This window comes from Gekko japonicus, unplaced genomic scaffold, assembly GCF_001447785.1.
Source record: "Gekko japonicus isolate JY-2015 unplaced genomic scaffold, Gekko_japonicus_V1.1 scaffold205, whole genome shotgun sequence".
In the NCBI taxonomy this organism is placed as follows: Eukaryota; Metazoa; Chordata; class Lepidosauria; order Squamata; family Gekkonidae; genus Gekko; species Gekko japonicus.
Window position 1 is genome coordinate 319,433 of NW_015175976.1, and position 21,704 is coordinate 341,136.

General features: G+C 47.8%; 1 protein-coding gene across 1 annotated transcript in view; it reads right to left on the bottom strand.

The window, feature by feature from the left end:
- The window catches only part of LOC107122997 (complexin-1), a 231,880-nt gene that overhangs the window by 153,508 nt on the left and 56,668 nt on the right, over window positions 1-21,704 (bottom strand). The gene's annotated exons all lie outside the window — the stretch shown is intronic.

The following is a 21,704-nucleotide window of genomic DNA, read 5'->3' on the forward strand; positions in this document are numbered from 1 at the left end:
ATCAATGTAATGCCCTGCGCTAGGAAGCGACTGTCTAGCTCATATTAGAAGCAGAACGGATGGGCCTTTATTTGATCTGGTAAGGCAGTTTTTATGGCTCTGGAAAGGGCAGCAGGGATCTGCACACATGTCCACATTCACAAGATGTTGCGCATGAGGCAACAAGCATAATACCATTGATGTGGAGACTGCCAAGCCAGCCTGGCTGTTCATTCACATCTTTATGCGGGATGAATGCCTCTCATATCATGTTCCCGCAGCTAAAATTCCATGCATGGCCCCAAGTTGCACACAGCATCCTTTTGAACATGGCTGTCTCTGGTCTGAAGCCAATATTTTTACATTCTGGTACATTTAGGTGCATGTAAGAGGGAAGTGGCTCTCTGTTTTGCAACGGTGAATTATCAGCCTCCAGAATGTCATGCGTGGTTCTTTCTCCATTTCTAGTGGTCCTGAAAGCTGAAGGTACATGACATTTGGCACTGCAACATAAGAGGGTCGCCGCAGCGGTTGTAGTTCCATAAATTCTCGATACCGGCAATCTGGTTTTTAAATACGCATTTCCTCTGGGCTACATGCTTTGAGGGGAAATCCTGGCGTGTTTGCTTGCAATCGCTTCAAAGCACGAAATGCCGAGCTCCTGGCTGGTGGATCTACATGCTTTTCAGAGTTGGGTGATCATAACAGCTGATTCTGTTTGCCGCGAATCCAAATTAAGCTGCCAAGCTCCCAAATTAAAGGGGGGAAGCCAGTGGCAAACATGGAATCAATACTCAACACCTTCTACACCCAGATGTTCTTGTACTGTGAGAGCAGGGAGAAATGAAAGGGGAAAGAATTTTTAAAAGTCGCTGAGAAACGGGGTATAAATCCAATCTCCTCCTCCTACTCCTTCCTCTCTGGCCCCAGCTTGGCTGCCAGACTTTGCCCCCCACCAGCCCCTTCACCTCCTCCTGGGCTGTGCAGATCTCCTGCTCTGTTTCAGCTACTGCCCCCCTTCCCTGTCCTGCCATTCCCCCATTCAGCCAGCCTGGAGTCGCTGCAGCTCCCGGGGAGAGTGGTGCTGGTTGATTACATCAGCAGTGATCATGGCTGTGCCTGAGCCACATTCTCCATTCTCATCCTGCGCCAACTTTCCTCGGCCTCCATGGCCAGCCTGCGACCCTCCGGCTGTGTCTCACCCTTCTGCAGCGTCAGGACCTTCGGGACAGGATGAGCAAAGCCTGTTCTTTACCAAAGCCATTTTGGATCAGACCTCAGACCATCCAGGAACTAGAGGTAGATGGAGTTTTAGAGGTCTCTTGGGTCTGCCCTGTGCTGATGACAAATGCTGAGCACCAAGCGCTAGAGTTCTGAGCCAGACCTTATCCAGAGGTCCATGTAATAGGTACATGATGCTGCATCCAGGGCATTGGCTCTCACTGTAACCATCACCCTCACAAATTAAGTCCCTCCCGTAGTGCCTCCCCGAGCCTAGTATATAACACAACACCCTTGAGTTTGGGCAGTCTTCTCCTTTGTGGGTTTATTTTTTGAGTAATAGACCCTTCAGGTTTCTGCAGACAGATGGGAATCTTAGCAATGTGGATTCCTCCACAGATTAGTGGTGGCTGTTGTAATTTTGAAAAACATCACTCACTGTGATTCTCTTTTATCCCCTTGCAGCTGTCTGTCACATTGAAGGAGATGCTGCAGTTCCAGTGTCCTCCTCCCCCTCCTCCCCCTCACCTTCTGATGTGCAGAAATTCTCTTCTGCATTGTCTGTGTGTAATTGGAGAACTTCAAAAAGAAGGTGGAGGAAAAAGGGGGGGACCCGATTCTTTCTTCTTTGTTTCTTTTTAACTTTTCTTTAACATTGGCTTCCTATTGTAATATCCACATCTCGAAGGGATGTGTGTGTTAGTTTATGTGGCTATCTTGAGGTTTGTCTATAAATTCACAGCTAGAGGATGTAGCGATGGCCACAGGAACAGACAGCCTTAAAAGGGGATTAGATAGATTCATGGAGGAGTGGTCGATCAGTGGCTAGCTACTAGCCTCCACAATAAGACACAGTTAACCTCTGAATCCCAGTGCCAGGAGGCAACATCAGGGGAAGGCCTCGGTATCTATGCCCTGTTGTTGGCCCTCCAGAGCAACTGGTTGGCCACTGTGTGAGACAGGATGCTGGACTAGATGGACCACTGGTCTGATCCATCAGGGTTCTTCTTATGTTCTTAATCCTTTAGGATATCAACTTCATCCCATGTAAGTGTAATCTGGAGACATTCCAGCGTAGTACCCTGCCAATGTTGCACTGAAGTTACCCTGATGCTGGAATAAACCTGCCACCTGTGTGGTTCCAAAAGTATAGTGCCTGAGAGGGGCATGCCATAGAAGGAGCAGGACCAGTGTTCCCCCTAAGCCGAGTTAGTGTGAGCTAGCTCACAGTTTTTTAGCCTCCGGCTCACAATTTTTTGTCTTAGTTCAGGAAAGATGGCTCCAGAGGAAACTGATTTATGCAGCGGCCAAATCGCTCACTCACAACTTTAATGCCAACAGCTCACAAAATAGAATTTTTGCTCACAAGACTCCACAGCTTAGAGGGAACATTGAACAGGACCTGTCGTCCTCAGTGCACATCCCACCTTAGTGCAAGCATAACATTACACTGCTGAAAACGCTACCTTAAATTTAAATACACCCACTGAACTCAATGGGACTGAATAGCAAAGACTCAAGGACTCCCCCACCTGCCTCCTGCCATGCCTATACAGCCATGGAACCCTTTAAGATAGCAAGCAAGTCTACAGCCAATCACAGCTCTTGTAAGGAGTATATAAACCCCAGCTAGGGCACTCATCTCTCAGATTATAAGTATGAGGCATAGGGCTACCTCTCTCTCGTCATCCACTCTTAGAACACCCATGACAGGCAGACTTTGGTGCTGAAAACAGTACAGAAAGTGCACTGTGTGCAAAAAAAAGAAGAAGAAGAAGGTCATCTTGTGCAAACAGCTAAGGATTAGAACACTGTTACAGTGTATGGCAGATGCTACTATGCTCAGAAATGTTACAGGCACTCCACATCCAGATATAAACACCAGCTTGGATCCTACACTGCTCTATCTGGAGATGTGAGGATAGTGCACCACACACAGGGATGCAAGGGAAAGGGATCCCCGGCTGAGCCAGTTTGATGTAGTGGTTAGTAGCGCAAACTCTAATCTGGGAGAAGCAGGTTTGATTCCCCACTCCTCCCCATGCAGCTGCTAGTGTGACCTTGGGTCAGTCACAAGTTCTTTCAGAACTGTTCTCTCAAGGGCAGTTCACGAGAGACCTCTCTCAGCCCTACCTTCCTCACAGGGTATCTGTTGTGGGGAGGGGAAGGAAAAGGAAACTGTAAGCCGCTCTGAGACTTCTTTGGGTAGTGAAGGGCGGGGTATAAATCCAGTCTCTTCTTCTTCTCTCTGTTTAACCCCTGTACATTTTTTGCCTGTGATCTTCAATGGCACAGGATGTAAATGTGGCTTTCAAAGGCTTTGGGGGGGGGGGAAGCTCATTGACATATTTTAAAAAGACAATTGAAGCTGAAGTCTCTGACGAGTGGTACATTATTTCTCTAGTCTTCCATTTGTTCATTAGTGCCAGCTACGGCAGAGATTAGTGCTCTCTTGACACCACTTCCGATTGCCTGCCAGAGATTTCCTCAGCAATTTCCATGGAGCCCGGGGGTTCCAGTTCAGTGGCCCTTTTGTCTTCCTCTAGTCAGGGTAGAGTGGTAATTCTTGTAGTTTTTTGCTCTTAAAAAAATCCAACTTTTTGGATTGCTGTGTTTTTGCCAGACCTGCATTCAGCTGGTGAGGCTGAATGTGCTTCATGAGTTGAAGTGTTTCTCTGTCTGAATATCTTGGTGGTGGATAGTGCCATAAGGTCACAGCTGACTTAGGGCGACCCCATGGTTTGCCATTGCCTGCCTCCATGCCATGACCCTGGTATTCCTTGGAAGTCTCCCATCCAAATACTAGCGAGAGTCGACACTGCATATCTTCCAAGATCTGATGAGATCGGGCTAGCCTGGGCTACCCAGGTCAGGGTGTCTGAATATATTAAGGTAAAAGTAAAGGTTCCCTTGCTCGAAAGCCAGCTCGAATCCGACTCTAGGGTTGTGGTGCTCATCTCCGTTTCAAAGCCGAAGAGCCAGCGCTGTCCAAAGACGTTTCCGTGGTCATGTGGCCGGCATGACTAAACACCAAGGCGCACAGAACGCTGTTACCTTCCCACCGAAGTGGTACCTATTTATCTACTTGCAATTTCTTGCTTTCGAACTGCTAGGTTGGCAGGAGCTGGAACTAGAGACGGGAGCTCACTCCGTCATGCGGCACACTCGGGTCTCGAACTGCTGAACTACCGACCTTCCACAGCCTGCAGTTCAGCGTCTTAACCACTTGAGCCACCGCAGCTCCTCTGAATATATTACTTTTGATGAAACCTGAATTCCAGCATCAAGGCAATGGCCTAAGCATTCGTAGATAGCTTTTTTTTTTTTTTGGAGGGGGGGTTAAACAGATAATGGAGGAGAGGTTTTAAGAGCGTTCCTGAGGTCACAGTGGAGAGGGCCTACTCTTGTATGCCCTTCAACACACGCATCCCTCTTCAGCACCCCATGCAAGGTAGGCACACTCAGAAGGTCAGCCCCAGCAGTTTTCAATCTGCAGTCTGCCTGTCCCTTGTGTTTCCCATACATGTAAGATGGCCAGCTCTAGGTTAGGTAATACCTAGAGATTTTGGAGGGTGGAGCCTGGGGTGGGGAGGGACCATCCAGGCCACCTTCCAAAGCAGCCATTTTCTCAAGGGGAACTGATCTTGGTCATCTGGAGACCAACTGTAACAGCCGGAGATCTCCAGGTGCCATCTAAAGGTTGGCAACCCGACATGTATGTTTGTGGGGGATATTCAGAGCAAAGAGCACCCTGTCTGTGTATTTATGTGATTTGTTTAGTAAATGCATATCCAAGGCAGCTAACAATAAATGTATACATTAATCAATAAAACCAAGTAAAATGCATGCTGAGTAGTTGTGAGAGTAAAATGGAGGAGAGGAGAATGATGAAAGCCTTTTGGGTCCCCTCTGGGGAGACAGGCAGGATATAAATGAAGTTAGTAAGTAAGTCAATCAATCAATCAATCAATCAATAACACTAAAAATCTAACACCTCAGGGCAGCAAACGACCAATTATTTTTTCAAAAAAACAGACAACCCCTGAGACAGATACATGTTGGGATTATGCCATGTGGAGATTTTCCTGACTGTACTGCCTGTATGAAGGAGTTTCAGCTAGGGATGCCAGACCCACCGGTGCAGGCGGGGTCCCCCAGTTTCAGGTGCTCCTCTCCACCCCCCATTACACCCCCCAACAGGCAAGAAGCCAGAAATAAACGCAATGTGCCAATGTCACCCGGAAGTGACATCGATACGTCAGGGATGTCAGGGGGACAACGCTCTGGTTTGGGGGCAAAACTCTGTGGTAGAAGCTTATTCTACCATAGAGGTTTTGCCCACAAACCAGAATGACACTCCCGATGTCCCCGATGTGCCTATGTCACTTCCAGGTGATGTAAGCACCTCACGTTTATTTCCAGCTTCTTCTCTCCCGGCTCCCGGTAAGTTCACCCCCATCTGCCGGTCCAACGAACCTGGTGGCAACCAACGCTCCCTCTAAGCTGTGGAGTCTTGTGAGCAAAGATTCTACTTTGTGAGCGACTGGCATTACAGCTGTGAGCGAGCAATTTGGCTACTGCATAAATTAGTTTGCTCTGGAGCCCTCCTTCCTGAGCGAAGCTAAAAATGTGTGAGCCGGAGGCTAAAAAACTGTGAGCAAGCTCACACTAACTCAGCTTAGAGGGAACACTGGTGGCAACCCTAGTTTCAACATTTAGGGGTGGCAGCTGAGGTGGGACTCCCATAAGCCTTCACCAAATGTATTTCAGATCATGTGAGTTCCCATAATAAGGTTCCACCAGCTAAATTGGTGGAGAAGATCCTTTGGGTACTTTGCATAGCTCTGCCTTATCACTTGCATAACTCCATCTTGGATTCAGTTTCTTGTCCACACCAGCATGATGGAACTCGGGGAAGGTCCTATCTTACTCTTATGTTTAATTGTCTTTGGAACAGGATGTCGGCAGTCTAAAGCCAACATGTGCTAGAACCCTTTTTTAATGGTTTTTCTTTGTTCTTTGCAATGAATGAGTTTGAATAAAAGCACGGGGAATCTTTAACCAAAAAAATGAACTCTTGCCTTCTTTAATGAAGGGGAAAAACATATCAGTGTGTCTAAATGTTTAAAGAACTTTGATAAGAGCTCTTGTTCACCAAAATATAGAGGACCCTGACAGAGAAGCTAATATTTCAATCAGTGTTCTTTAATAAAGATATTTTTTAAAAAAAACCCAGCAGGTTGTTCATCTAAAAGCTTCTGCCGACATTTTCAAGTGATTACTTGCTACAAATGTATTACATTCCGGGAGAACCCTGATGGGAAATGCTAAATGTGTAAGAATTTCTGGAGGTTCTTGTTAGCGCTAGAAATAGCAGTGAGTCTGTCAGGTTTTCCATTACTAAGCCATGTCTTCCAGGAGACCTCTGCAGTGTAAAAGCAATATTTTAGGCTACAGGGTTTGTCAAAAGCCAAAATTTATGAGATGATCATTTCACTATTGTTTACATCTTACAGACACCCTCCTCCCATGGGGATGTTGCCAGCAAAAGTTTCAGAATCGGGAAGCCAATCGACCCGTGTATTATAAAGATTACGAAAATGGGGCATTTTGTAATTATCATAATTAATATAGAAACAAAACAGATCCCACATCTAATACAACAATGCCCCCTAGGGTTACCAGCTCTGGGTTGGGAAATACCAAGAGATTTTGGGGGTGGAACCTGTGAATGGGGTTGGGAAGGGGAGGAAGTTTGATGGGGTATAATGCCGTCTTCCAAAGCAGCTGTTTTCTCAGGGTAAACTAATCTCTGTCGCCTGGAGAGCAGCTCTGGACCTTCTTGACTGACAGCAGGCTGTAGCCAGTAGGTGGGACTTTGCCTTTCTCTTTCCTCCCCAATGCCTGGCCATCTGAGCCACATTTTCCCTTGCAGTCTGCACATCCCTGCTTGCCTGGGGCTCTTCAAATCTTATCCCTCATCCAGACAAATTTTCCTCATGGCCTGCCTCCAGCTGCCTGCCTGCTCACCTAGATTAGGGTCGCCAGTCCCCTGGTCCGGGCAAGGGGTTCCCCCAGTTCTTGGGGGAAACCCCACCCCCAAACAGTGACCTCCCCCGATGCAATGACGTCCCCCGGAAGTGACATCATCACGTTGGCAATGTCACGGGGATGCTTTAGTTTGAGGGCAAAACTCTATGGTAAATTTGCTCTCAAACCATAGAGTTTTGCCCTCACACCAGAGCATTGCCATGCAATGACATCACTTCTGAATGATGTCATTGCATCGGGGATGTCACGTGATGTTCCCTCCCCCTCCAAGAACGTCCCCCAAATCCCCCTGCCGGTGTGAAGGTCCTTACATGGCAACCCTAGCCCAGATACCTTCTCCTCCCTGTGTCACCAATTGCCCTTGCCAGGTCAATCTGTCAATTCCTCATGATACTGTTCTTCTAGCTCAGTGGCTGCAGCACTCACTTACTGTTTGGGATCTTTCCCATAAGTTCTCCCATAGACTTTAATGTTAAACATGGATGCCTCTCTTTGCCTCAAAGGGCAGGGGGGCCTTATTTTGTTTGGCAATGTGGGTATTCTTGGGAAACACTACAGTTCCCCTGAGTTTTGCCCAATTTGGATGGAAGGTAGAGACCCAAGAAAGGGGGGAGGGGTGCCTTCCACTGAAACCAACGGGAAACAGTAATGAAAAAGAATTATGGATACAAATCAACAATCACAAAACCATATGACGCAACCCAATAATGAAACAGTCCTTCCGGAATGGATTTTTTTAATAAATGAAAGAAACGAAACGGAGTCCCACGCGTAAGTCTAAAAGCCGATGAACAACCGAAAACAAAAGAAACCCCAAAGTGAGTCTGAAATATTGTGAAGGCCAATATAAATCCTTTCAAGCAAATAATCTGGTTACTTTATATCTAGCTCCCAATTAGGGTTGCCAACCAAGCAGAAAAAAGCAGGCCTCGAGCGCTCTCTCTGTCTCTCTCTGTATGCAGACTTGTGCTTGACTGTTGGGCCACTGGCCAGAAAAGCATTGCTAGAAAATCTCACCAGCCCTGTACAGAGGACCTGTCCACACACTGACTAACCACAAGGGGAGGGGAGAGCAGGCACGGACATGCTGGCCTCACCCCCTGCCTCTGTTCAATCCCCACGTGGTCTACATGGTCCAAAAGCAGGGAAGGACTGTCTGCCCGTACACACGCTCCCTTGATGCCGCTTTCCAGACTGTAGACCCGGGCACACTTCTTAAACCCTATGCAGCAGACACCAGGGAAAGACACTCATCCAAGGACCCCTGAATTGGTTGATCTTGGAAACATCTATCCACACCAGGGAAATGGAGGGTAGTGTTCCCCCCCACACACACACACACACTAAGTGGTAGTGTGTGCAGGTAGGTGGGGGAAACTCTCTCTTTACTCCTTGAGTTCTGCCTTGCAAAGTCCCTTAGATACTGGTGGAAGATAAATAGAGTGAATGGACGAGAGTGGAGAGAAATTGCATCCCAAACGGGGCTAGGGTTGCTAACTCCAGGTTTATTTATTTATTTCAATTTATATACCACTCACCCCTCTTGAGGGCTCTGAGCGGTTTACATGTTCCAATTAACATCAATCCTAATCTAGGGCCACATACAAGGGGGGGGGGGTGACAAGCTTACCAGGGCTACCCAGGGTGTCTGTTGTGTGGAGGGGAAGGAGATTGTAAACCACTCTGAGATTCCTTTGGGTAGTGAAGGGCCAGGTATAAATCCAATCTCTTCTCTTCAGAGAGACCCAGTTATGAAAGCTTGTGTGGGACAGCATAGAAACCAGCAGCCCCAGATTCAAATCTCATGCAAGCCCTGGAAGCTCCCAATTTAGTAAAAAGCAAATCCACATGCATTATTTATTTGGAGCATTTTTAAAAATCCTACCTATGGTAATGAAAACCACTTGGACGTGATGCTTCCAGGTTCAATGTTATTCCTGTACACAGGGGTCATTTCGTAGAAAAAGAGGTGCAGGAGCTCATTAACATAACTCATTTGCATATGCCACACCCCCTGACATCACTGGAAGTGTGTCAGAAGGCAACGGCCACCATTCAGGTTCCACTGGACTGTTTTGGATTGCTAGCTATTGGGGGGGGGGGAATGTGCAGATCTGTCCTCGCAGAGGAGGGAGACCTTGTACCTGAATAAAACCTTGGCCTTAAAGGTGCCACTGGACTGTTTTGGACTGGGGGGAGGTCTGCAACTTACCTGGCTGCTTCTTGCTCTGACTGAGGGCTACTGGGAGCAGGGGGTGGGCCTTGTTGCATGTGCCTGCCCCCTGGGCTCTTTACTGCTGGAGCTCCGCTCCTGTGCGCTCCTGCAGACCCCTGCCTGTACATATTGCTAAACTGAGTAACCCCAATAACATCTCAAACTGGTCATGTCTATTTAAAGCACAGCTTTTCCTCAGAACCTAAACTTCTTGATTTGCATTTGGTAGCCTTATTTAGCATTCCCTGCCATGCATTTCTGTTGGCCTGAACTCCTTGAAGATAGTGCATTAATTGGGATCTAAAAGTATCTGGGGCCCTGACCTCAACAGCCCAGGCTAGCCTGATCTCATCTGATCTCGTATAGCTCAGCAGGGTCAGCCCTGGCTAGTATTTGGATGGGAGACCTCCAAGGGACACCAGGGTCGTTATGCGGAGTCAGGCAAGGGCAAACCACCTCTGAATCTCTCTTGCCTTGAAAAACCTAAAGGTAAAGGTTCCCTTGCTCGAAAGCCAGTCGAATCCGACTCTAGGGTTGCAGTGCTCATCTCCGTTTCAAAGTTGAAGAGCCAGCGCTGTCCGAAGACATTTCCGTGGTCATGTGGCCAGCATGACTAAACACCAAGGCGCACGGAACGCTGTTACCTTCCCACCGAAGTGGTACCTATTTATCTACTTGCAATTTCTTGCTTTCAAACTGCTAGGTTGGCAGGAGCTGGAACTAGAGATGGGAGCTCATTCCATCATGTGGCACACTCGGGTCTTGAACTGCTGAACAACCGACCTTCCACAGCCTGCAGTTCAGCGTCTTAACCACTTGAACCTACAGGGTCGCTATAAGTCAGCTGTGACTTGACAGCACTTTCCACCACCAAAAGTAGCCAAGGATGTGGGATGGTATAGACCAATCTAATCAGAGCTCCAAAGCTAGGCAGGGTAGGTGCTTGAATGGGAGACCACCAAGGAAGGCTCTGCAAAGGAAGGCAATGGCAAACCACCTCCGCTTCCCACTCGCCTTGAAAGTCCCTTGCTGGGGTTGCCGTAAGTTGTTTGTGACTTAATAGCCCATACATACATACATAAAAGGGGCCACCACTGCTCCTGCCTTTCCTAGTCATAATGAAGGTGCTATTTTTAGAAAAGTCATTCTAAAACTTCACAATATTGTCATTAGGAAGGGCTTCCAGCACCATTCCTCTCCATCCTCTCTACCTTTCAGGAAAATTTGGAATTTGAATGCTTTAGACCAGTGATCCCCAGTGCAGTGCCTGCTGATGGGTCTCCCAGCATGCATTTGCTTCTTCCCCAAATAATCTCCTGCCAAAAGCAAACAGCCAGTCCCGGCTTTCCTCTACCACTCTGCAGCAGGAGGTGCTTCCGAAGAACTTAGGAGGCGTCACCGTTGCGTCTGCAGGAAACACAGATTCACAAATGGTTGCCTCCATCACAGGAGGAAGTTTCCCCTGGAACCTCCTGGACTGTTGTGATTGGCCCACATCAGCCATTTTGTGGTTGGCTCTATGCTCACCCCCTACCATGGCAGCCATTTTGTGGCATCACCCAATCCCTGTCTCAAAATTTTGAAAGTACCACCAGGTCGGATGTGATTGGGGATTCCTGCTTTAGGCATTGGCATCTCTTGACAGGTTGCCAAAACGTGAACGTCTGTTATGAAACGAACTTGTAGAGCTCAACTTTCATTTTGCATTGTTGGATAGCAATCTTTATGGGATTCAACTGTTTGCAAATATCAGATCCGAGACTGTCTGGATCTGCACAGGACTCTGTTAAATCCCGTTTACTGTCTTGACAAATTTTAATGAAGCAAAAGATTTGTCTTCGCTTGTACTTATTATTTCATCAACCACCTCGCCGCTAGAAGTCTCTGATATTAAACAGCCACTCCATGTCAACTACTAATTAGTAGTGCACGGAAACTATCAGATCCTGTCAGCTACTAAATACTGGGGATGTCACGGATTTCTCCACAGACACGTTTGACAATCGAACTCACTGTGTTCAAAGATGTCAATTAGACATGAGCTGATCACCCATCATGTTTGGTTCAAACTGGACAGCCACAAATGCCTGACAGACAGGTTTGCATCAGTTTTCTGAAGACTTCCGCTTGTGCAGAGGCGCTGCTGATTCAAACTGATTGGTAACCATTAGCATCACTGGGGACTACACAGATGAACTCTAAAGGATAGGATTGTTTAAAACACAGCATTTATTTATGACTGATTTTACTGTCTATTTAAACAATTGCCTACTGAGTGGAGCTCTTTCGTAGCAAGGATTGGAGGTGGGTGGGTAGTAGAGCTCATTTGGGCAGTGCAAGAATGTGAATGTGCAAAAAGCACCTTGGATTCTACTGCATGGTTAAGACAGAATGCAGTGAAGCAACCTGTAGAACAGCTACAAACAGGTTGACAGATAGTCAAACCTTACTGAAAAATCAGCTCCCTGTTTGCAGCCAGTGAGCAGGACATGTGCTGAACTGGCATGTGTTTAAGCCTCCCCACTAAATGCCATTGCATCTCAGGTATCAAATAACATCTGTTGCTAACACCCATTGCATGCCAGCTATCAAGTAACATCAGTTATTAAAAACCATTGCATGTCAGCCATCAAATACTTTTAACTAGTCACTCTCAAATATCAAATACCGAAATTCAAATATCATCAGATGTTAAACAGAGATACCAAGTAACTGAGGAATATTTGGCAAATATTTGGGGGGTATTTTTGCATTTATGTGTGTGTCTCCGTGCCTGGAAGTCATGGCGATCTTTGGCAACTCCTACTGGGGCATGGAAAACATTCAGAGAAGTGGCTTGATACCCTGTTTCTACCTCCTGGCCGTGGAGATCTCCCATGCAAACACTTACCAGGGTCAGCCCTGCTTAGCTTCTGAGATGTGACAAGATCATTAAGGGCTATATTTGAGTATTTGGAGAATATTTAGAGAATAGTTGCTGGCAACATTTGCAGAGCAGAATTTTCTTCAGCTCTCTCCCCAGTTATCCAGAAGTCATCCCCTGTTTAAAACTACTGAGAGCTAATGGCTAGAGCATTGTAACAGGATGATGAGGATTCCATTAGCGTTCAGATCCCTATTTACCAGGTGCTTTGGAGCTAGTCATTTATTTATTAACATCAATAACTACAATACTGACCGAAACTACCTCCCAGGGCCTGTTGTGAGGTAAAAAAATGGAGGAGGGGGAGAACAATATGCATAAAACCAAGACAGACTCACAAGAATGTAAGAACATAAAAACAGCCCTGGGTGGATCAGGGCTGTGACCAGTTGTGGCCCCTGGCCCTCAGAGGGCACAACACTGATCTAATCCAGCGCTCTGACCTTCCTCTGCCATTGCTTCCTAGTACTCGCATTTAGAGGTAGATTGCCTCTTAATAGGGAGGCTCCCTTCAGTCCCCATGGCTAGCAGGCGCTGATGGACCTGCCCTCCACAAATCTGCCCAATACCCAGGGGTCATTTCATAGAAAAAGAGGTGCAGGGGCTCATTAGCATAACTTATTTGTATATGCCACACCCCCTGACATCACCAGAAGTGTGTCAGAAGGTAACACCCACCGCTCAGGCTCCACTGGACTGTTTTGGATTGCTACCTATTGGGGGGGGGACCTGCAGATCTGCCCTCACAGAGGAGGGAAAGCTTGTACCTGAAGCCGGGCCGGGGGGGGGGGCCTCTGCAACTTACCTGGCTGTTTCTTGCTTGTTGTGGCCTGACTGAGGGCTGCTGGGAGCAGGGGGCGGGGCTTGTTGCATGTGCCTACCCCCTGGGCTCCTTACTGCCGGAGCTCCGCTCCTGTGCGCTCCCGCAAGAAATGACCCCTGCCAATACCCTTTTCAAGCCATCTCTTCTTGTGTCTATCATGCCCTGTGGGGTGTGCATATAAATGCAAGAGAGTGTGCTCAGGAGAGGCAGATGCTGTATCCCAGAACAGTTGCAGGTGTCACTGGTACTCAGTAACAAATCCAAGCTGTTGCTGAGGTAAGAGGCTTGTGAGCCCAGACAATAAAAGACATCACAAATGCAAGGAGGACTTAGGCAGCTCTTTATCTCGAACACCTCCATATCAAGCTGGGCACCAAGTCTGATCACAATCTTTCAGAGCATTTACAATCAAGCAAATTACTACTCACAGCCTGGAAATTAGGTACTATGCAAGGCTAAGCTCCTTTAAAAAATGGACTGAACCTATAATGACAAGACATCTAATCTTGAGCCCCAAAGGTAAATAGGAGCCTCGAATGATCACCACTAAAATGCAGGAGAGAACAATATACCATAAGATTGAAATTCAAGGGAACAATGGGGTTGATTTGGCTAAGCACACCTGACCATTTGCCTTTGCTGTTCAGTCAGCCATGCTGTGAGGTCAGATTACTGTGGAATTCCGCCATGGCTTCTCTTCAGTTTCAGATTTCCAAGGTGGGGGGAAATGCCAGACATTTTGAAGGGACGTTTAAGAGGCCTTTGATCTGGAACGTGCCCGTGCTCCATAGCTGTGTCACAATTATGCCAGGAAAGCGCAAGCTGTAATGCAGCTCACCAAAACCATTCTAAGGTCCTTTTTTTTCTTTAACTAATGAAAATATTAAAGGGAAGGATGATTCAGGCATAAATGTGTTACCACTTGATGGCTTGCAACTCAAGCTGTGAACTGAGCAACTCAACCGAAAAGGAATGTGTATGGAGTGATATTCGGTGATACGAGCCTTCTGTTTGCAGAGTTAGGTCTGTGACACATGAACACATGGATTAATTTTATTATTTACTTATTTGCTGTATTCCTCTCCCGCCCTGCTCTCCCATAGGGTTCCCAAAGCAGCCTACATCATTATCTTCTCCTCCATTTTACTCTCACAGCAATCCTGTGAGGTAGGTTAGGCTTGGAGTGTGTGACTGGCCCAAGGTCACTCAGCAAGCCTCCATGGCATGAGTGGGGATTCAGACCTGGATTTCTTGAACAACAACAACAACAACAATGACAAAAAGTCCAACACTTCAACCACTACACCATGCTGGCTGTCTTGAAGCATATAAATCCGTCTGCTACTTAGCCCTGTTCCTATGTTGCAGTGAGTTTGTGTACCATCCAGGGCTAATTTTGGGCAGGAACGCACAGGAACGGAGTTCCGGCTGGCTCCCAAGTTGGCCACACCCAGCAGGAACTCATTAGTATAATAGGCCACACCCAACAGCAGAAACTCATTAGGATTGGTTACATTCGGGGTGTGTGGCCTAACATGCAAAGAAGTTCCTGCTACAAAAAAGGCCCTGGGTTTTGACAATAAACAAGATAAACAGAATAAGAAGCAAAAGGTGGGTGTGGCTGGATGACCACACTTCTGGTAACATGGGGGTGTGGCCTAATGTGCTAATGAGTTGCGCTGTCAGGGGTGTGGCCTAATATGCTAATGAGCTTCTGCTGTTGGGTGTGGCCTGTTATGCTAATGAGTTCCTGCTGGGCTTTTTCTACAAAAAGAACCCTGGCTTTTGTTTAAATGCAAGCAAATGGAAGCACATATGTGCTCATGTGAATATGTGCCTATAGGCAGCAACTAAAAAAATGGTGGCAGAAATGGATCTGCAAGTTCAGATGTCCCTTCTGGGTTCCTTTCACTGCAGGAGAGTTCAGACTTCGGAAAACTCAGAGGGAACCCCGAACAACCTGTTAATACCGGACTTTCCGGTATCTGTTTATTCCACTTCCATTGCAGAACAGCACGGGCTGATGACGCCTACCCCATGGGAGGCAGATGTTCTCGTCTGGAGGAGCCCATTTATTCTGCTCAGGTAATGCTTCTGTGGTGTCACAAACTGCGCGGGTGACCGCAGCCCAAGTCTCCAGGTGTTCCTAGCTCTTTTCTTCTGAGCCAGTGCTTTGAGGGGGTGGTTAAGTGGCTAAGGCAGGACAAGCTGAAGCTGAGTTCAGACAAGACAGAGGCAATGCTTGGTGGCAAGGCTGATGTTCTTCACTTGTCCTGGAGCTGAAATGTGCAGAGCGAGCTAAGAGCCTGGAGGGGCTCATTGGCCCAGCCTGCTTGTTTGACAAGCAGGTGGTTGCAGGAGCAAAGCGTTCCCTGTGTCAGCTGCGTCTGGTTTACCAGCTCTCTCCTTTATTAAGACTCAGCTGATCTGGCCACTCTGATCCATATTTTTGTAACCTTGAGCTTAGATTACTGTACCATGCTCTATGTGGGCCTGCCCTTGGGGACAACTCAGCAACTGCAGCTAGCCTAGAATGCAGCAGCCTGATTATTATCAAGAGCCAGCCAGTATCTTGCTCATTTTGAAGCAGTTACACTGGCTGCCAGTTTGTTTCTGAGTTCAGTTCAAAGTGCTGGTTTTGATCTTTAAAGGCCCCGGTTACACAGGCCAGATAACGCAGGGGGGGGGCATGGCTGTTCGCCCCGGAGCAAAATAAAGTACGGTAACCCGATCACATGGTCCCCCGAGTCTCCGTGCTTAGGCTGTTAGCTGGCGATCACACGGCGATGCTGCAGCATGGCAAAGAATTGGCGCGGCGCAATCACACAAGCATTTGTGTGCATGCACAGTTCCGCAGAGCAGCACTGCTTTCAGTTTCATGTTTGTGCGCATGCGCTTACGAAAAACATCCGGTTTGCAATGGGACGTGGATGGGCGTCGGATGCAACGGGATACTAGCGCTCCCGCGATCAGATGCCGGCCTGTGCCGCGTGTTTTCCGGATACTAGTGCACTTTCCTTGGTACTTTTTAACTCCGCATCTTCGGCTGGATGCCACGGGTTGGCCACAGGTGCGCTACGCTTCCCAGATGTTGCAGTGTGATCACGCCCCGAAAATCTGCCCGACATTCGTGCCTTTCGTGCAGCAAAATCTCCGTGTGACTGGGGCCAAAGTCTTTCAGAGCTGGGGGCTCACATATCTCAACAACTGTCTCCTTCCAGATGCGTCCATGCTCCAACTACGCCCTTCTGGCTGCCATCTGCTGGCTGTTTCCCTATTCAGGGTAGTCTGACTGGTATTGACCAGGGCCTGGGCCTTTTCCACGGTGGCCCCTGTGAAGATCCTCCTTTTAAATGCCCTCTAAGAAGAGGTGGCATCCTGTGTAGTTGGACCAGAGTGGTCTCTACCCCGACCTCCTCCTGACAGACTGAACCCAAGTGACCCTCTAAGTGCAGTTACTTCACATGAAACGTCAGGGAAACAGGATAAAAAAGCAGTGACTTCAATTCACTACCAGAGTTAGGGGAAATAAGGATGTTCAGTGAAGAGGCTCAAAGCTGTTTACAGGTAACACACAGCTTTGGCTGGGCTCATTTCATTAGGTTGCTGCTATTAATTCCTGGGTGCAGAGAACAAATATCAGCCAAGCTTTGATTCCTCAAGCCAATATTGGCCTTCTCTCACCCTCAGGAATCTCAGGGTAAATGTGAGCTCCTCCCAGAAATGGCAGATCTGCCAATGGCTTATCTCAGATTGGAGTTGCCAACCTCCAGGTGGTAGCTGGAGATCTCCTGGGACTACAGCTGATCTCCAGGCGACAGAGATCAGTTCACCTGGAGAAAATGGCCACTTAGAAGGTGGACTGTGTGCCATTATACCCCAATGAAGTCCCTCCCTTCCCTAAAGCAAACCCCACTCTCCTCAGCCCCCCCCTCTCCAATCTCCAGGTATTCCCCCCACCTAGAGCTGGCAACCCTAGCTTTGGAAACAGTTACGCTCTCTCCCTCAAGCATTTGCTGTGCTAGCCTGATTCCTCACAAAACCAGACTCTGAGACATCCAAAGCATCATGAGAAAGGATTTTCAGCATCGTCCTCTGCAAGCACAAAACATATCTGATCTGAGCTGCCCGTGTAACAGATTTTCCACTCACATTCCCCCCTCCCATCTGGCTTCTTCAGCCGTCCAGATGCCCTTGTTGGCTGTTGGCCACACTGCAGACACCAAACAGCCAAACAGGGGATTGGTGACTGACAGAAAGGGGCAGGACCTTTGCCCATTTGTTACAATTCCCACATTGTGGAATGCACTCCCTGAAGAAGTGGAGATCTTCAGGTGGTGCTGAAAGGCTCGCTTTTTTGCCTGAGCTGTTGATGGAGCATGAATGCCTGCCTCTTCGGGGAGGGAAGCATTTGGGTTTTTCTTTGCTTTTAATCTGCAATGTTTTAATGATCATTTATTGCCTTGAACCAAGAGGAAAGGCAGGATAGAAATACTTTAATATTAAACAAACAAGCAGGGACCCACAAGGAACTTGCGGAAACAGCCATTCCTACACCTTTGTTTATTCCCCTCTTCTCTACCTCTTCTCTCTGTCTCTCTGTCTCTTTCTGCTTTCCCCCACTTCTCTTATTTTATATATCTCTATTTTCCTCTTTTTATTCCCCTACACACACACCTACTGTCCCTTTCTTTCTCTATTCTATCACTTCCTTTTCCTCCCATGCCTACTGTCACTCCTCCTCCCATCTGGCAGTGGGACAAGTTCACCCAGTGTCAGCTATAGCTGGAGAAGGCAGCCTTGCTTTGGTGCCATGCCAACTTCTTGTGACCTGGTGGTGGTGGAAGGCCTCACGTTATCAGTAGCAGCCACAGAGTTCTGCCCAATGTCAGTTCCTCCTCCCATGCCGGTGGAACTTACACCACTAACATGAAAGGGCGATGTAACCGGGACCACTGCAGCTCCTGACCTCTCCCCACCACCACGATGGGTGACGTCGCTGCGACTGCTGCAGCTCCTGTGCCCCCCCCCACTGTCAGCTAGCTGTCATGTTTTGCTTATTTCCCTCCCTGTTCCCGCTTGCTCCCAGCTCAGCAGCTTGCAGTAAACATTGCTTAGGAGACCGTGGGACCCAGCTATGCCAGACGGCACTATCTGTTTGGCCTTGGGAGGAAGGGAGGGTGCGTTCCACCTCGGGTGTGAATCTTACTGCTCTCATGAGACCCTGTGAGTCTCCTGCTCATGATGTAATCTCCCGCCAGGAGAAATCCCGCGCGCGCGCTCTGAGTTCATTTGCTCAGCCAATTGCCTCGTCCTGCTATATGTAGGGATGTTCCCGCCCCAGAGTCATTCCTAACAATAATCCCGTGGATATGGTACCAGTTTTGTACTCTAATAAAGCATAACACTTCTTAGGAAACGTGTGTGGAGAGTTACTTGCTGTGGAACCTGACACCCACGAAAGATGGTGCAGCCAGGACATCTGCAGCTCCCTTTCTCCCCCTCCCACATGAACAGCAACATGTTGGGGGCTGCCATGGCTTTCAGCCTCCCCACACACATGAAGGGTGACATGAAGGGCTGCTGTGGGTCCCAGCCTCCCCACACACATGAAAGACAATGTGGCGGAGCTGCTGTGGCTCCTAGCCTTCCCCTTTCTTCAAAAAGAGGAGGTAGGTGTGTTGTCAGCCCGTGGGCAGACAACACTCTTGTTTTTAGAGGGGATATAAATCCCCCCCAATGTATTTTTGTAGGTTTTCAGATTTTTCTGTAACCTCGTGTGGTCCCCCAAGTTTGCAGAATTATCTGTTTTCTTCCTATGTGGCCCCAATCTGCAGATTTGGATATCCGCAGATGGGGGCCACAGTTGGAAAATAGATATACACCCGCTTGTGATATGACATCTGTAGCATCAAATGTTTTAACCTGAGGATATATCATTATCACATTTTTCTAAATGACCGGATACATTGAATTGGTTTTATTGAGTGGTTTCTGTTAGTTACTGTGGTCATTTTTTAAAAAGGAAGGTTGCAGGGCTATTTTGGGGCAGGAACGCACAGGAACAGAGTTCCGGCTGGCTCCCAAGTTGGCCACGCCCAGCAGGAACTAATTAGCATAATAGGCCACACCCAACAGCAGAAACTCATTAGGATTGGCTACATTAGGGGTGTGTGGCCTAACATGCAAAGGAGTTCCTGCTACAAAAAAGCCCTGCTGTGGGAGGCAGGGCCACCGCCACCTGCTCAGAGGAAGTCCAAGCGAAGGGGGAAAGAGACATCATTTTAAAAATACACTGGGAAAGAGGAATGAGAGAATAAAACCAGCACTGTGATCGTAACCACTGACGAACTAATGTTATTCTAATCTGTATAGCCAACTATAAGAAGAAGAAGAGTCTGGATTTATACCCTGCCCTTCACTACCCAAAGGAATCTCAGAGCAGCTTACAGTTCCCTTCCCCACAACAAACACCCTGTGAGATACGTAGGGCTGAGAGTGCTCATGAGAGAACAGCTCTGAAGGAACTTATGGCTGACGCAAGGTCACACCAGCAGCTTAGGGCTGCCAAGTGGGGGCGGGTGGCAGGTAAACCCCTGCTTTGGTGGCCTGATTTCTGCCACCACGGAATCAGGCCCCGGGTGGAACTCCGCCCCCCCCCCGAAGCGCAGCGTGGCTGCGTCACCGGAGGTGATGCAACCACATTGATCACATTGGGGGCGTGGCCCTGATCGTCTGAGGGAAAACTCTATGGTTTTCCCTCTGACGATCGGGGGCCACGCCCCCAACGTGATCGACGTCGCGCGTCACTTCCGGGACGTGCTGGTGGTGCGCACGCATGCGTTGGAGGAGATCTCCCGGAGCCCGGCGACACTCCCCCGCCGGTAAGGAGATTTGACTTGGCAACCCTACAGCAGCTGCATGTGAAGGAGTGGGGAATCAATCCCGGTTCTCTCGATTAGAGTCTGCACTCCTAACCACTACACCAAGCTGGTTCTCCTATGGTCAATCAGAAGCCATGCTGGGCAAGGACCCCATCTTGCTCCATCCACTTTCTGAAAACACTTGGTGGGTGGCAGGGAAGCTGTGGGCAGGCATCATGGCACCCGTGGATACTATGCTGAGGATCTCTTCTCTAGCGACCGGCCTTCTGATGGCAGCAAAAGGGAATCATAGCTGCTCTTGGAGATACAGAAAACAGTTGTAGAGGTGAACTCCTCAGTGAGGTCTACCAACTTGAGACCTGGGCTAGCAAAGTAAACAAAATGACACCCATTGTGACAGAACAAGGAATCTGCATCTGTTTTAAATTGCTGTGTTGATTTTTTTAAGTTTACTGTTTTTAATTTATTTATTAAGGTCTGATTGCTATGTATTGTATTAGAGAGCCAGTTTGGTGTAGTGGTTAAGTGCGTGGACTCTAATCTGGGAGAACCGGGTTTGATTCCCCACTCCTCCACTTGCAGCTGCTAAAGGACCTTGGGCAAGCCATAGTTCTGTCAGAGCTGTCCTTGAAATGGCAGTTCTTGAAAGAGCTCTCTCAGCCCCACCTACCTCACAGGGTGTCCGTTGTGGGGAGGGGAAGGGAAAGGAGTTTATAAGCCGCTCTGAGACTCCGAGTGAAGGGCAGGGTATAAATCCAATTTCCTCCTCCTCCATCTCTTCTTCTTCTTCTTCTTCTTCTTCTTCTTCTTCTTCTTCTTCTTCTTCTTCTTCTTCTTCTTCTTCTTCTTCTTCATTGGTGGTGGTGGGAGTTGTTTTAGTTTTGTACCGCTGTCCATGTTGTTTGAGGTCAAAGAATGTGGCTTATAGCCACCTGTATATAAAGATTCAAAGCATGCGCCTGCCTCTATAGATTGGCCTGTGGTAAGCAAGCGCACTGTGACAGTCCCATTAATTTCCACAGACTGGCTTGCTAATGTGTTCAGAGGCATGCTCTCCAAACATATTTCCTATCACACCAGGACAGATTCTATCATCTAACAAATGTTGGTTCAACCACAATGGGGATTTTTATGAAAAAGCCTAAAATAGAGATGTTACCGAATGGCATGACAACTCTGGTTCGATTCCAAAAGTATAATTTTTCTTGTGGTTTCTTTCACTCAAGATAAAATTGCCATTCTCCCCCCCCCCCAAAAAAAACAAACTTATTCACAGCCTTAGATAGAAATATTGCCTTTAAAGTTGATGGCAGGTTTTTAAAATTGCATATAGGAACCATAACTGCATAAAGGATCCTTGGCCTAATAGCCCACAGAAAGAAAAGTTTCTCCTTGAAAGAAATCCCAGTGAAGTTATTTGCTTCTGATTTTTTTAAAAACAAAACTGCTTTTCCCTCTTGACTTGACTTCTGCATCCAATCATTCTCCAAGCTTGCCCAACAGTCTGCTAATAAATTGAGCCGTGCTCTTGTTTGCGTTGAAGTGATCAGCATCCATGTGCCCCAGAGCACTTCTTTGAAGGTCATTAGCTTGTTTGAGGAGGGTGGA